This window comes from Sinocyclocheilus rhinocerous, unplaced genomic scaffold, assembly GCF_001515625.1.
Source record: "Sinocyclocheilus rhinocerous isolate Xijiao unplaced genomic scaffold, SAMN03320098_v1.1 scaffold14039, whole genome shotgun sequence".
Taxonomy (NCBI): domain Eukaryota; kingdom Metazoa; phylum Chordata; class Actinopteri; order Cypriniformes; family Cyprinidae; genus Sinocyclocheilus; species Sinocyclocheilus rhinocerous.
In genome coordinates this window covers 13,451-13,682 of record NW_015631356.1, presented here as the reverse complement: position 1 = coordinate 13,682, position 232 = coordinate 13,451, and positions in this window count along the sequence as shown.

Below are 232 nucleotides of genomic sequence, written 5' to 3'. Positions count from 1 at the left end.
CCACCGGACATACCGGACATTAATGTGGCCAGCCGGGGCTATCTCCAGCCCGCTGGCCAGGCCGATGGGAGCCGGGGCTATCGGGGCTATCTCCAGCCCGCTGGCCACGGATATGGCAAGCCCACCGGACATTCATGTGGCAAGCCCGCCAAATGTTCAACACTCCAGTTCACCGACCACGCCTTTTCCCCCCGATCCAGAAGAGGATGCTAGGGGCGAGGAGAAGGGTGTC